We start from the raw sequence: 15,203 nt of genomic DNA on the forward strand, positions 1-15,203 counted from the left end.
CATGTTCAAGGCCCCAAGAGTGACGAAATAATGTTAAAATATCACATTATTTATCCCACAGCTGTGACAAATGCAGAGATTGCCTGTCAAACAGGCAATCTCTGCATGTATCACAGCTGTCTAACAGCCGTGACACTTGCAGGCGCAGCGACATTAAAAGAAATGCTAAGCACACCAAAATACTCGGCGAGCACACGAGCATGCTCACAGAAAGAGTTAATGAAACCTACTCGCTCATCACTAGTACTGACATGAAAGGAGTTAACATATCATTGCTACTGCACTGTGAATGCCGTAACAAGACCAAAGCATTAATGGCAAATTGTGTGTGTTCTTTTTTTCTTTTTTTTTTCATGTTTCACCCCACAACATTTACAGCGCCTTTCCACTGAACCTTTCCGTCAACCTTCCCACATTTTTTCATGTTACACCCATGAACTTAAAGTATTTTATTGGGATTTTATGTGATTTACCAACACTAAGTAGCAAGTATTTGTGAAGTGTAAAGGAATTGATACATGGTTTTAGAATTACTTTTAAAAATATAAATCTGAATATTGTGATGTGCATTTGTATTCAGCCCCCCTGAGTCAATACTTTGTAGGACCACCTTTTGCTGCAATTACTGCTGCAAGTCTTTTGGGGTCTGCCTCTACCAGCTTTGCACATCTAGCTCTTAAGGGTTTTTATCAGAAATAAGCCAGAAATGGGCCAGAAGTGACCAGAAGGTACGAGTGACCATCTACTAATTGTGCTTAGTTTCTCTTTCTCAATCAAATATAGATTGGGAAGGGAAAAGAGGAAAAGATGGATATGGATCACAGGTTAGCCAGAGAAGCTTTAATCAGAGTTGCTCAGAATGTTACACTGTTATTCATTGGTATAATCAATTTCCCTATCCACCTATACTATCAGAACACGGGACTCGGTCCCTGACGCGCGTTTCGCCGGTATACCGGCTTTTTCTAAGGGCCTCATTGGGCTAATTTAGGTGTATAATATACAGCCATGACCCAATAATTAGGGGCTGGGTTAGGCATTTCTAATACTATTTTATCCACCTCACTACGGACCGGGTTTTGTGGGTCACCATTTGGAAGCTGGTGACCCTGTATGCATTTATTAATGCACGTTTTGCACAAATGTATCTATTTTAATAGTAATTTTCAATAAACGTTATATTTTATTTTCCATTCACATCTTTTCCTCTTTTCCCTTCCCAGTCTATACTCGATATAATTATGGTGGTGTACACCAGTGAATGGTAGTCTAATGAGATATGATCCTCTTTTCTTTCTCTTTCTCATTCACACTTAAACCTTCATTATACTTACATACGCCCTTAGTTTCTTGGCACCACTAAACCTTACTCTCCTTCGCTGTCCTCAAACCCCAGCACCCTCTAACCAAATAATCATCTCTCCTTCCCTCTTACCTCCCCACCTGACCTCATCTGCAGACCTGCTCCTCAAGCTCAGATCTATCCTAACAAAACATAAAACAAGCCAGACACTCTCCTTCTCCCACCTGCTCTCCCTCTCTCTGCTTCTCCTCACTGCTGGCGACATATCTCCCAATCCTGGACCCAAACAGCTCACACCTCCCACCAATACCCCCTCCTATCGCTTCCAACCAACTGCAAACTACCGCAACCTCTCCTACTTAAAACCCGTGCCGCTGATGCCCACCCACCCTGCTCCCTCTCTTTGGAGCACTCTGGAACGCCCGCTATGTCTGCAACAAGCTCCATTTTGTCCACGACCTCTTTACCTCTCGTTATCTCTTTTTCCTGGGCATCACAGAGACATGGTTGACACCCTCCGACACTGCCTCCCCTGCTGCGCTGTGTTACAGTGGCCTCCACTTCACCCACACTCCTCGCCCTGGTAATAGACATGGCGAAGGAGTGGGTCTTCTCCTTTCTACCAACTGCACCTTTAGCCCTTTCCCACCTCTACCCTCCCTTACTCTCCCTTCTTTTGAAGTCCACTCTGTCCTCATCTACTCTCCTTCCAAGTAGCTGTCATATACTGACCTCCAGGCCCAGTCACTGCCTTTATTGACCAATTCTCCACCTGGCTTCTTTACTTTCTCTCTGCTGACATTGCACAATCATCATGGGCGATTTCAACATCCCCACTGACACTCGCCAGTCAAAAGCATCCAAATTCCTGTCGCTTACTTCATCCTTTGGACTTACTCAGTGGTCCTCCTCAGCCACCCACACAGACGGAACACACTAGACCTCATTTTCTTCACCCAACTCTGCTCCCTATCTAACCTCACAACCTCCCCCCTACCCCTATCTGACCACCGTCTACTCACTTTCTCATCCCTGTCCTCCTCACCTGTCACACATGTCCAGCAACTAGCACACCCCCTCAGAAACCTTGCATATCTAGACACTCACACACTCTCTGACTCTGTTCTACCACTGACATCCATATCTTTACTCCACGACACTGTCAGCACCACTGCTTTCTACAATGCCACTCTCGCATCAGCTATTGACTCAGTCGCCCCTCTTGTGCATGGCAGAGTGCGACAAGTCAATAGGCAACCCTGGCACAACACCCTCACTAAACCGCTTCGGCAAGCGTCCAGGGTTGCGGAACGGCGTTGGAAGAAAAAACAATCGCAAGATGACTTCACTGCATTCAAACAACAACACTCGCATTCAAATCAGCCCTCGCCTCTGTTAGGCAGGCCTACTTCACAACCCTCATATCTTCCTTATCCTACAACCTCAAACAGTTATTCAACACTTTTAACTCTCTCCTCCGCCCACCACTGTCCCCTCCGACCTCCGTCATCTCTGCTGAGGAGTTCGCCACACACTTCAAAAACAAGATTGACCAAACACGGCAAATCTTTACTATCCGACCACCACAACCCCTTTGTTTCCCAGACCATTGCCCTTCCCCCATAACCTCCCTTTTCAACATCATGGAAGGAGACCTCACTCGTCTCCTTTCCAAATCACATCTCACCACTTGTGCACTCGACCCCATCCCATCCCCCCCAACCTCACCCCCACACTCATCCCATCCCTAACCCATCTTTTCAACCTATCACTAACTTCTGGTACCTTCCACCCTGCCTTCAAACATGCCACAATCACTCCCATTCTCAAAAAGCCATCTCTCAACCCAACCGCCTTGTCCAGCTACCGCCCCATATCACTTCTCCCATTTGCCTCCAAACTCCTTGAGCAACACGTTCACGCTGAACTTTCCTCTCACTTCTCATCTATCTCTCTTCAATAACCAACAATCTGGTTTCCGCCACCACCATTCCACCAAAACTGCCCTTACAAAAATTACTAATGACTTTCTTACAGACAAAGCTAACAGACAATTCACTGTACTGTTTCTTCTTGACCTGTCCTCTGCCTTCGACACAGTTGACCACTGCCTCCTACTGCAGATCGTCTCTTCCTTTGGAGTCAAAGACCCTGCCCTATCCTGGATCTCCTCATACCTTTCCAACCGCACATTTAGCGTCTCCCACTCCCACACTACCTCCTCATCCCCCCACCTCTCTGTTGGAGTCCCTCAAGGTTCAGTCCTAGGACCCCTACTTTTCTCAATCTATACCCTTGGCCAGGGACAGCTCATAAAATCCCATGGCTTCCAGTCATGAAGAGCATGGTCAGTCATCCTTTTGATGAGGACACAGAAGTCTTGCCTGTTAGCAATCTGGCACGCATGGCTGAGTTTATGTTACGCTGCCTTTCCCCTGATCCTTGCTTTGTCCAAACTTTGGATGACAGTCCTTACTGGTTGGTGACACTTCTAAACCCACGCTACAAGGAGAACTTTCTGTCTCTTATTCCCTTGCAGGAGAGGCCTAATAAAATGGTGCAGTACGAGAAGGCTCTTGTTGCGGAATCATTTAAAAAATTCCCATCTGAAAACGCTGGCGGCAGAGGTCACAGTTCGTTTGACAACCAAGGAGTACAGGCGAGAGAGACACAAATTCAATCCAGCAGAGGCAGGGGAACACTGTCAAAGTTCTGGGACAGTTTTCTCAGACCCTCCCACCGCACAGGTCCTGAGGCACGGGGTACTCTCCCAAAGAGGGGAAAGTTTTGGAAGATGGTGAGGGAGTACCTTGCCGGCTGTGCCAACGTAGTCCTTGATTCCTCTGTGCCTTATAATTATTGAGTATCCAAGCTGGACTCGTGGCATGAACTGGCTCTATACACCTTGGAGGTCCTGGCCTGCCCTGCCGCTGTCAACTGAAAATGCTGACAGGCTGACTCATAAAAATTATCAAAGGCTGGTTTGGGCCAGACTTCTCAACATCACTGAATGATAGCAGCGTAACATAAACTCAAATACAGTGTCTTTTTTGGGGAGGTCTAACTGTATTCCCATGCACCTCTGTCTTCACACCCAGACATGGGTATACGCTTCCTGATTTTGTCTATTTGCTCTTGTCCTCCTCCTTCTCCTCATCCTTCACATCCTCCTCCATATCACTACCATATCACCGTATCTACGTCTCTTGCAAGGGGCATTGGAGTTCCTCCAAATTTTTGGCAGCCGTTGCATTCACTGCATAGGCAAAGAGTATGGGAGACCCACTTCCTAATAATGGGAACATTGTTTTCTGGAGGCCCTCCAACCTCTACATCTCTTGCAAGGGGCATTGGAGTGCCTCGTAATTTTTGGCAGCCTTTGCATTCACTGCATAGGCAAATAGTATTGGAGACCCACTCCTTTTTAATGGGAACATGTCATACTCATTACTGTAGCCCAGCTCCATGTGTCTTTAAATTGGTAATAGGGTTTTTTCTAAATTTTGGCAGCCGTTGGACTCACTGCATACCCTATAACTGGATAGGAGACCCTCTCCTTTCTAATGGGAACATGTCATTACTGTGGTCCAGCTCTATGTGTCTTTAAATTGTTAGTGGGGTTTTTCCCAAATTTTGGCGGCTGTTGGACTCACTGCATACCCTATAACTGTATAGCAGATCCTTAACCTTTCTAATGGGAACATGTCATTACTGTGGCCCAGCTCTATGTGTCTTTAAATTGTTAGTGGGGTTTTTCCCAAATTTTGGCAGCCCTTGCAGTCACAGCATGGGTATTACCACTATAGGAGACCCACTCCTTTATAATGGGAATATTTTTTTTTACTGAGACCCTCCTCTATGTCTCTTCAAAGAGGTATTGGGTTGCGTCCAAATTTTTGGCAGCCCTTGCAGTCACTGCATATGCAATAACAGTATAGGAGACCCACTCTTTAATAATGGGAACAACAAAGCATAGCCGACTGCTGGCCCTTTAAGAATAGTAAGGCAGTAAAAACAGTGTTTGTGACTTTCACAATCCCTCCTTCATAAATGAAACAGGATGTGTCTGATGATGTTTCACACACCACATGGCCAGATAAGGTTGTAAAATGTTAAAATGCCATTTCCCGGTGAATGCATTTGTCACGGTTGAAAGCAATGCAAAAATGCAAAAAAACGCATCAAAAACGCTATGTGTGAACATAGCCCAAGGTGTGAAGGAGCATTTTTGTTTTTGGTTATTTATTTTGCCTTATATACAAGTCATTACCCTGGAAAGAATGTTCCTTAACATATTTCCCAGGAAAATCCATTTTGGTTTAGTTTTTGTATGTTTTATTGTGAGTCTGTAAAAGTGGCGTAATACCTCTGACAACATTGTTGATATTATTGACCTGGGAGTCAGAAATGCTTCCAGGAGTCTTCCCCATGCTGTTCCCATGTCATTTTAGTACTGTTCCCATCGATTTGGGCAATTTTTAGGCCCTCTGCAGACCACCGGGGGGGGGGGCCGCCGAAAGAATGCTGGAGTTTCCCATAGACTTACATTGGGCTCGTTACTTGGACCGAGCACCTGAGTATTCCAATTTGCTTGACTTGAGCAGCGAGCACCCGAGCATTTTAGCGCTCGCTCGTCACTAGTTTTCAGCTATACCATTTCTATTTCCATTCAACTTTTTGATCGTGTTTTATTCCACTCTTTGTTTGGTAGTAAGATGAAAAAGAATAGTTTTTTTTTTTACAGTGTTCACTGAAGGCGTTAAGTAGTGTGATCGTTTTATAGGCCATGGACGTGATGATAACAAATATGTGGACCTTTTTGGTTTATTTTAGTTTTTGTATGAATTTACCCATTTATTGATATAACATTATTTTCATTTTCTTTTCTGTTTATTTTTTGATTAGGTTTTTTTTATATTTTTTCACATTCTTTTTTTTACTTTTTCATTTAGTCCCTCTATGGGACTAGCTTTTATTAGTATAATCGCTGTTATAAAGCATTGCAATGAATTCTACCTGTCAGTGTTACAGTGATAGAAGCCTCTGAGACCATGCTCCTAGCTCGGTCTAAGCAGGCCACCGTCGCTGGGATACCTGGAGGCGCGGGTTGTCATGACAACAGGATCACTGACTAAGGGCGTAACCAGAAACGCGTCGAGATTGCGTCTCCGCTATCATGGACTTTTATATATTTTAATATTTTGCACCAATAAAGTGAGAATTATTTTTTATTGGAGACTTTTCCCACTTTCTCCTTATGTACACTGGCCGAGAGTCATGGCATTGTGGGTCTGAGCCCAGAAGATATGAGCAGCAGGATGGATTAAATGCATGGTGAGGCATATATTGTTTTTTTGTAAAGAATTGTCCAATCAGTCAGTAAGGATTTAGGGCCCTTTTACATGGCGATATTTTGCATCAGTATTTGTTAACAGACGCCAGGAGTGGATCCAAAACACAGAAGAGGTGAGAGTGGTTCAGATATTATTTTTCTCTGTGTTTGTTCCCCTCTGGTTTTTAGCTTACAAATACTAATGTAAATTACTGCCCAAAATACTCCCTGTGTGAATGAGGCGAGGAAGCTGCTTGTAATACTGTAATATAAGTCCTTATTCTGAGGATGAGCGCTCACTTGCAGGTGCTGTGCTGTAATGCTTATCTTCTCTGCTCCATCATACTCCCCAGAGCAGGGGCGACCCCTGGGGCAAAACTGCGGCCGGCAGATGTCAGACGCGTCACTCAGTGATATGTGATGGAGCCCGACTCCCAAACAAAATCAGACAGAAGCATACAAAATAAATACATGAAGCATTGCAATTAGGTGTCAAACGTTCTCAACTTTATTTAAATTTACATGACACTGAACCATCACCTATCAGGATAAAGAAGATTCTGTGTAGCCTCTGTTCCTATAGACCATCTTGCTTGCAGCCTTCTCCATTGAAGACTACGGAAATTACACGAATAGATGAGTAATCTGCTTATACTGCTGTAATACAATTCTTTTATCCAATGATGAGAGCATGCGTCCAGGAGTTGTGCTGTAATGTTTGTCTCCTCTTCACCATCATCATCAGAGCAGGGGCGACCCCTGGGGCAAAATGTGCTTACTGGGATCTGTGCAGCCGGCAGATGTCCAGCCGTATGTGATAGACCCCGTCCCCCAAACAAAATTAATCAGACAGAAGCACACAAAATAAATACACGAAGCATTGCAATTAGGTGTCAAATGATCAAAATTTTATTTAAATTTACATGACACCGAAAATAGCACAACCCCCGACTCACGAAGAGTCACCCTCCAGCACTCAGGAGAGGAAAACCCCCTGTGGAGGAAACCTCTATGGAACCATGGATGGAGGGCTGCCCTTCCATTGGGCTTAGAGAGTTTGTGCCAATATATAACAGATGTAACTGCAGAATTGTACAATTTGTACATTTTACCAGATTTACAAAGAATGACATAACAAATACAGACTATAAATGTGATAAAGCTGATGTGGGAGAGATCTGGCTGCAATATCTGTCACCACATTGATTGATGGAGCGAATTTGGTTGATCTGATTGGCCAAGTGGATGTATAATTTCTCCCTTACAGATCCAGGTCCGCCTCTCAAAAAATTGGACATTTGGTTACAGTTCGTTATGCCTAATCCCTAATAGGATAAATAATCCCTCCCAATTTATCACCCATTAAAGTCATAGATCAGTCCATGAACTCCCAAAGGAGAGCTGCTCTATATAGAGGGTAACAGAAGGGGATCCTGGTCTAGGGACCCCCCTTTGTTACCTTCCCATGCCCTAGGGGTGTCTAAAGCAGACAACCCCTTTCCCTGCTAGAACCTCCAAATTACACCAAGTTTGGCACATTACGTGGGTGGTCAAGCTCAAGGTCCTCAGGCGCATCAGTAATGGCGCTGATCGTGGCAGCGCGGAATTCTTTTATGGAATCTTCTTTATGACACTGGTTTATGACCTCATAACAGTTGTCATGGTGACTACAGGGTCTATTACTGATGCAGGGCACAAGTATTAACCCTTTCATCATTGGTAATTTGCTATTGTTATAGAGGCAGATAACTGCACTTGTTACCAAGCAGGGGCCTTATCATTATTGCTTCCCTTAGGCACCATAAGAAATACAGATTACAAATTAAACGTGCAAGTTTGTCATGAGTGTTTTGCACTTTCTAGATCCAGAGATTGGGTTTATTACTAGCACTTTACAAAGAAAAAAAAAAAAAGAGGAAATTACTTGTAAAATAATATTATTGGGAATTGCATTTCAAGCATTTTCCTAATGTGCATTCTACATAGTTACATAGGTTGAAAAAAGTAGGGGTGGACATTAACAGCTTGGGGCCCAAGTGCAAGAAATGTGTCCGAGCCCCCATCTTTTTATGGCGACAAAGCTACAGATATATATATATATACACACACAGTGGGGGAAATAAATGTTTGATCCCCTGCTGTTTTTCTAAGTTTGCCCACTGACAAAGACATGAACAGTCTATAATTTTAAGGGTAATTTTAACATTGAGAGATAGAATATCCCCCCCCCCCCCCCAAAAAAAAAAAAAAAAATCAAGAAAATCACATTGTATAAATTAGATAATTTTTTTTTGCATTTTGCAGTGAGAAATAAGTATTTCATCCCCTACAAACCATTATGAGTTCTGGCTGCTACAGACCAGTTAGACGCTCCTAATCAACTCATTACCTGCAGTAAAGACAGCTGTCTTACATAGTCACCTGTATAAAAGACTCTTGTCCACAGACTCCATTAATCAGTCAGACTCTAACCTCTACCACATGGGCAAGACCAAAGAGCTTTCTAAGGATGTCGGGGACAAGATCATAGACCTGCACAAAGCTGGAATGGGCTACAAAACCATAAGTAAGACTCTGGGTGAGAAGGAGACAACTGTTGGTGCAATTGTAAGAAAATGAAAGAAATACAAAATGACTGTCAATAGACATTGATCTGGGGCACCATGCAAAATCTCACCTCGTGGGGTATCCTTGATCATGAGGAAGGTGAGAGATCAGTCTAAAACTACACGGGGGGAACTTGCTAATGATCTCCAGGCAGCTGGGACCACAGTCACCAAGCAAACCATTGGTAACACATTACACTTTAAAGGTTAAAAATCCTGCAGTGCCCTCAAGGTCCCCCTGCTCAAGAAGGCACATGTGCAGGCCCATCTGAAGTTTGGCAATGAATACCTGGATGATTCTGTGAGTTATTGGGAGAAGGTGCTGTGGTCAGATGAGACAAAAATTGAGCTCTTTAGCATTAACTCAATTGGCCGTGTTTGGAGGAAGAAGGAAGTACAACCCTAAGAACTTCATTCCAACCGTGAAGCATGGTGGGGGAAACATACCTTGGGGGTGCTTTTCTGCAAAGGGGACATGACGACTGCACCGTATTGAAGGGAAGATGGATGGCGTCATGTATCGCGAGATTTTGGCCAACAACCTCCTTCCCTCGGTAAAAGCATTGAAGATGGGTCGTGGCTAGGTCTTTCCAGCAAGGCAATGACCCAAAACATACAGCCAAGGCAACAAAGGAGTGGATCAAAAAGAACTACAGTAAGGTCATGGAGTGGCCTAGCCAGTCTCCCGACCTTAATCCCATAGAAAACTTATGGAGGGAGTTAAAGCTCCGATTTGCCAAGCAACAGCCTCAAAATCTTAATGATTTAGAGATGATCTGCAAAGAGGAGTGGACCAAAATTCCTCCCGACATGTGCACAACCCTCATCATCAGCTACAAACAACGTCTGACTGCTGTGCTGCCAACATGTGTTTTACCACCAAATATTAAGTGTTGTTTTCCAGAGGGATCAAATACTTATTTCTCACTGCAAAATGCAAAAAAATGTATCTAATTTATACAATGTGATTTTCTTGATTTTTTTTGGGATATTCTATCAATGTTAAAATTAACCTACCATTAAAATTATAGACTGTTCCTGTCTTTGTCAGTGGGCAAACTAAGAAAGACAGCAGGGGATCAAATAATTATTTCCCCCACTGTGTATATAATTATATATATACAGTATGTAGATTGTATGTATCTACCTCCTTCTAGGTTGTGCCTGGATATGTACACCCACTATATACTGTGTATGTCTGCACCACTTCAGTGCAGTAAGGCGACATTACTGACCACGGAGCAGCCGTGCTCTTTAGAGCTGATGTATTTTTATTTTTGTGAATTGTTTCAGCTGCCTGAAGACCATTGCTCGCCATCTACCATGGGCATGCTGCAGATCCTCGCTAAGTTGCCATCTTACTCCCTGGCATCAGGATGGTTAACAACAGTACAACCCATGTGCAGACAGATTTGTCTGACTCCTTACCGGACTCCAGCAACGCATCGGCTGTGATCCCAGCAGAGAGTACTGCGATTCAGGACTATCTCCCACCATGCCGGTGCTGGTCATAATTCACCGGTATCAGAGGAGGACAACTTTGGGACATTGTCCAAGACATACTCCTCAAGAACTGTGTTTAAGAAATCGTCTCCAGAGGTCCAGGACTTGAGATATGAAGAGGGTGAGGACATTACTGGGGGCACACAACCCACTCATAATAGGTACAGGGGAAGAAGAAACACTCCGTACTGGTACTTCCTCCAGTGTAAGGCCAATATAAAGGAGGGCAAGGTAAGAATGTCTATATTGTTATTCTACTGGGGATCCGCAGGGGAGGGATCGTACATCACAATGCTAGTTTACAATGGGGCATACTGTAGCGCCGGCGTCCCTGCCCTCTGCTAGGCAGGGACGCTGTTCCCCTCACCTCTCTGCTCCGTGCCCGGCGTCCTCCTCCCGCTCTGCTGGCAGCGCGCGCTCCTTCCCGGCCACTGTGCTTAGGGCGCGCGCGCGCGCTCTCCCTCCCTCTTAAAGGGGCCGCGCGCGCCGTCCTAAGGAGTCCCCGGCCAATGGCCGGAGGACTTCACCATATATAAGGCACCTCCTCCAAAATGGAGGTGCCCGAGCAATGTTGTTGCACTGTTCACTACTCTGCTTCAGCCCTCAGGTCCCGTTGTCAGTTACCTGCCTGATTCCTGCCAGCCTGCTGACTTATTCCTGCCTGATTATCTGCTACCTGCCTGCTAGTCTGAGGTCCGACGGTCTGCCTTACTACTCCTGTCAGTCTGTCTAAGGACCAGCCTGCCCGCTCACCTGGGAGCGCACATCAGCCACCTGCCTGCTTGCCTGAGGTCCGACGGTCTGCCTTCCAACTCCTGTCAGTCTGTCTATGGACCAGCTTGCCCGCTCACCTGGGAGCGCACATCTGCTACCTGCCTGCTAGCCTACCTGGAGGCTCCGCCGTCACGTGCTGTGACCACCTGCCTGTCCAGTGACTCCTGCCCGCTCACCTGGGAGCGCTCATCTGCTACCTGTCTGCTAGCCTACCCGGAGGCTCTGCCGTCACGTGCTGTGACCACCCGCCTGTCCAGAGACTTCTGCCCGCTCACCTGGGAGCGCTCATCTGCCGCCTGTCTGTTGGTCTTCCCGGAGGCTCCGCCGTCACATGCTGTGACCACCCGTTCATCCAGAGACTCTCGCCTGCTCACCTGGGAGCTCACGTCTATCATCAGCCGCCACAGGTCGTACCAACCCTTTACCTAGAGACTGCCCCGGTCACTTGCCGTGACCATCTGCCCGTTCATTCAGAGACTGCCCCGGTCACTTGCCGTGACCACCAGCCCGTTCATCCAGAGACTGCCTCGGTCACTTGCCGTGACCTCCAGCCCGTTCACTCAGAGACTGTCCCGGTCACCTGCTGAGACTTCCTGCCCGTCTTCCCTGGTCGCCACCCGCTCCCTTACAAGGACCGCCCCCTTGTATAGTAGCTCAGAGGTTCCGCCTCCCAGACCCGTTACAGTTTGCTCGGGCCATGGAACCCGGTGGCACCCAAGCTCCCTCGCTCTCGGACCTGTGTCATGAACTGTCCCGTCAAAGGTCCCAACAGGAGTCCATCCTGGGTCACCTGCGGAATGTCAATACTCGCCTGGACACTCTGACTGCTCCACCAGCAACCTCCGCCTGTGCCATGTCTCGCAATCCGGCAGCTCCGCTGCCCACTAATACCATGGTGTCTTACCCCGGACCCCGGCTTTCTGCACCTCCTCGCTTCGGAGGCGACTCCGCCCAGGCTCGGGGCTTCATAAATCAGTGCACCCTGCACTTTGAACTATTGTCTCACCAGTTTAACTCCGACCGGGCCAAAATTGCATTCATCATGTCCCATCTCACCGGGGAGGCCCTGGCCTGGCTAAATCCTCTATGGGAGAGAGGAGACCCCCTGGTGTCCAACTTGCCTGCTTTTCTCACGGCTTTCCGGAAAGTCTTCGACGAACCCGGACGGAAGACCTCATCCGCATCATCACTGCTACGCCTCCGTCAGGGAGGTCTCACCGTGGGCCAATATGCCATACGGTTCCGTACCCTTGCCTCGGAGCTGGCCTGGGATAACGACGCTCTGGTATCCGTCTTCTGGGAGGGTCTGTCCGGCCGTATTAAAGATGAACTTGCCGGTCGGGACATTCCTACCACTCTCGATGACCTAATAACTCTTGCCACCCGTATTGACCTACGGTTCCAGGAGCGTGCCAAAGAGGTCACCCGTGAGGAGGTTACCACGTCTAGCTCCTACTTTTCAGAAACCCGTCACTCCCTCCGTCTCTACCCAGGTACACTCTCCTGAGCCTATGCAGGTCGACCAGACCAAGATGCTCAAAACCCGTCAGGACTTACGCCGTGCCGAGGGGAGCTGCTTCTACTGTGGCAGTAAGGAGCACCGGATCCGTGCCTGCCCGGAGAGGTCGGGAAACGCCTGTGTCTAGGTTCGCTCAGAGAGGTCGACCTAGACAAGAATAAATCCTCTCCATCTCTGCTGTTGTCAGTCTCAATCGTCTGCGGGGAGAACCGTTATTTCGAACTAGCCCAACTTGACTCTGGAGCAGCCGGGAATCTTATTTCACAGTCCCTGGTAGAGAAATACCGCATCCCCACCAAACCTCTGGCTGTACCCTTGTCTGTTGCTGCCGTGGATGGGGGTCTCTTACCACGCCCCATCCAACTCATCACCGAATCCATTACTCTGCAGGTGGGAATGCTGCATTCTGAGAGTATCTCCTTTCATGTTCTGCCTGGACTCTCTCACGCCCTCTTGCTAGGCCTGCCTTGGCTCCAGAGACATGCACCCGTGCTTGACTGGCAGACCGGAGAAGTCCTTCGCTGGGGACAGGACTGCCATAAGACCTGTCTGGTTCCCGTCCATCCCGTCCGTCCTTCTCCTACCCCAGCTAATCTACCTGGACTTCCGATTCCTTATTGGTCTTATGCTGATGTCTTTAATAAAAAGGAGGCAGAGACACTACCCCCTCATAGACCATACGACTGCCCTATCGACCTGTTACCTGGTACTACTCCTCCCCGTGGGCGTATTTATCCTTTATCCGCTGCTGAGACCCGGTCGATGTCCGAATATATTGAGGAGAATCTGGCCAGAGGATTCATCCGGAAATCTACCTCCCCGGCGGGAGCAGGCTTCTTTTTCCTCAAAAAGAAGGACGGCTCTCTCCGTCCCTGTATAGACTATAGAGGTCTTAACCAGATCACGGTGAAGAATAAGTACCCCCTTCCGCTCATTCCGGAGTTATTTGATCGTCTGAGGGGGGCTAGAATCTTCACCAAACTGGACCTCCGTGGGGCGTACAACCTGGTTCGTATCCGTCAGGGGGATGAATGGAAGACGGCATTCAACACCCGGGACGGCCACTATGAATATCTGGTAATGCCCTTTGGCCTCTGTAACGCTCCTGCCGTCTTTCAAGAGTTGGTCAATGACATCTTCCGGGACCTTCTCTACTCCTGCGTAGTGGTGTACCTGGACGACATCTTGGTCTTCTCTCCTGATCTCCAGACTCACCGGAGGGACGTTCGTCAGGTCCTGCTCAGGCTCAGGCAGAATCACCTCTTCGCTAAATACGAGAAGTGCCTCTTTGAGCAGACCTCGCTTCCATTTTTAGGCTACATTATTTCTCAGACCGGCCTACAAATGGATCCAGAGAAACTGTCTGCCATCGAGAAATGGCCTCGACCGGAGGGGTTGAAGGCCATTCAGCGATTCCTGGGCTTCGCCAACTACTACCGCCTCTTCATACCACACTTCTCTTCCCGGACTGCCCCAATTTCCGCGCTCACCCGTGAAGGTACTAATCCCAAAGAGTGGCCACCCGAAGCTGAGGAGGCCTTTCTTTCCCTAAAACAGGCCTTCTCTTCCGCCCCGGTGCTGCATCGCCCAGATGGCAACAAGCAGTTCTTCCTGGAAGTTGACGCCTCCTCCTCTGGAGCCGGAGCGGTACTTACTCAAAAATCATCTTCCGGGAGAATGGTAACTTGTGGCTTCTTCTCTAAACTCTTCTACTCCTCAGAGCGCAATTATTCCATAGGAGACCGAGAGTTATTGGCCATCAAACTGGCATTGGAGGAGTGGCGTTACCTGCTCGAGGGGGCTCTTCACCCGGTAATAATTTACACCGACCACAAGAACTTGGCTTACCTCCAGCATGCCCAGAGACTTAACCCGCGCCAAGCCCGGTGGTCCTTGTTTTTTGCTCGCTTTGATTTTGTTCTTCATTTTCGCCCGGCTGACAAAAACGTCAAAGCAGACGCCTTGTCCCGATCCTTTCTGGTGTCCGATCTCGAGGAAGAACCTAAACATATCATCGATCCCGCCAGAGTAATGCAGGTGGCTCCCGTGAGTCTAAATCGTCTCCCTCCCGGTAAGACGTTTGTTTCAGTACCTGATCGGGAGAAGATCCTACACTGGGGCCATTCGTCTAAACTAGCTGGCCACGCCGGTCAGAAAAAGACCCTC

This window comes from Phyllobates terribilis, unplaced genomic scaffold (genome assembly GCF_046119375.1).
Source record: "Phyllobates terribilis strain yellow unplaced genomic scaffold, ASM4611937v1 Scaffold_172__1_contigs__length_4051808, whole genome shotgun sequence".
Lineage (NCBI taxonomy): Eukaryota > Metazoa > Chordata > Amphibia > Anura > Dendrobatidae > Phyllobates > Phyllobates terribilis.